This window comes from Populus nigra, chromosome 2 (genome assembly GCF_951802175.1).
Source record: "Populus nigra chromosome 2, ddPopNigr1.1, whole genome shotgun sequence".
Classification (NCBI taxonomy): domain Eukaryota; kingdom Viridiplantae; phylum Streptophyta; class Magnoliopsida; order Malpighiales; family Salicaceae; genus Populus; species Populus nigra.
This window is the reverse complement of record NC_084853.1, coordinates 9,038,687-9,040,418: the sequence shown is the minus strand read 5'-3', so window position 1 is coordinate 9,040,418 and position 1,732 is coordinate 9,038,687.

Genomic DNA, 1,732 nt, shown 5'->3' with positions numbered 1-1,732 from the left:
GGCCAGGGCCCGAAGGCAGCCCCCCCGCGGGCGAGAGAGCAAGCCAGCAGGGGCTGTCGCCTGCCGCGGCCAGCGACGTCGGGCTGGCCCCTGCAGCGCCTAGCCTCTCCCACGCGGGGGGCAGGCCAGAACGCGGGGGGCCAGGGCCCGAAGGCAGCCCCCCCGCGGGCGAGAGAGCAAGCCAGCAGGGGCTGTCGCCTGCCGCGGCCAGCGACGTCGGGCTGGCCCCTGCAGCGCCTAGCCTCTCCCCCGCAGGGGGCAGGCCAGAACGCGGGGGGCCAGGGCCCGAAGGCAGCCCCCCCGCGGGCGAGAGAGCAAGCCAGCAGGGGCTGTCCGCGCGTCGCGCGGCGCGGCATGGCTGCGGGGGCCGCGCGCGCGCGCCCAAGCGCCCAAGGGCCCCCAAGGGCCCCAGGCCCTCAGGCCCCAGCGCCCCAGCGCCCAGCGCGGGCGGGCGCGCGCGCGCGTGTGGTCTTTGAGGGGCGCCGGCCTGGTGGCTCCCTAAAGAGCAATAAGTGTCATTGCAGCTCTGGCAGGGGGAGACACTACTAGGTCCCAGCTGTCACCCCCCCTCTAAAAAATTCATTTCTTGGTATTTTGAGCTGAAATTTTGCAGAGAGGTTGGCAAAAATCCAATCCACCTTCATTAATTTTCCCAGAATTTTTCGAGGTCGGGAAGTATTTGTTTTAATTTTCCTACCATTAGAAATCGAGTAAATCCGCAAAACTAGGAACCGGCCCGGAATGACCCCAAATTCAGTGGGCAGCCTCATAAAAATATGGCTGATTTTACTGGATTGGTTTCATGTGGAAAGCACGACGTTTTCTTGTAGGAATGCGGGAACCCCGGCAGCTCGCCTGCCGCGGCCAGCGACGTCGGGGACGCTGGCCTGCGCTGTCGAGCCCGCGAGGGCTGTCTCCGCGGCAGGCCCCCCCTGAACGGGGCACGACAGGCCACCGCGCTGGCTCGTCCAGCGTCGACAGTCCCTCGTCCAGGTTTCAGATCGCGCCAAGTCGAACCCATGACCTGCTCAAGCCATCGTGCGCTGCCGAATTCGCATCTGCGTGTAGGCTGCCATTCCACGCGGCAGCCCCTGTTTTCGTCAGCGTGCCCCCCTGACGAATTTTCCTGCCTGGCCCAGTCCAGCGTCCAGCCCCTGTTCGTCGAAAAATCTGCGCTGCTGATTTTCCACGACGAGCCTACTTTCGTCAGCGTGCCCCCCTGACGAATTTTCCTGCCTGGCCCGGCCAGTCCAGCCCCTGTTCGTCGAAAAATCTGCGCTGCCGATTTTCCACGCGGCAGCCCCTGTTTTCGTCAGCGTGCCCCCCTGACGAATTTTCCTGCCTGGCCCGGCCAGTCCAGCCCCTGTTCGTCGAAAAATCTGCGCTGCCGATTTTCCACGCGGCAGCCCCTCTTTTCGTCAGCGTGCCCCCCTGACGAATTTTCCTGCCTGGCCCGGCCGGTCCAGCATCCAGCCCCTGTTCGTCGAAAAATCTGCGCTGCCGATTTTCCACGCGGCAGCCCCTCTTTTCGTCAGCGTGCCCCCCTGACGAATTTTCCTGCCTGGCCCGGCCGGTCCAGCATCCAGCCCCTGTTCGTCGAAAAATCTGCGCTGCCGATTTTCCACGCGGCAGCCCCTGTTTTCCTCAGCGTGCCCCCCTGACGAATGTTCGTCGAAAAATCTGCGCTGCCGATTTTCCACGCGGCAGCCCCTGTTTTCCTCAGCGTGCCCCC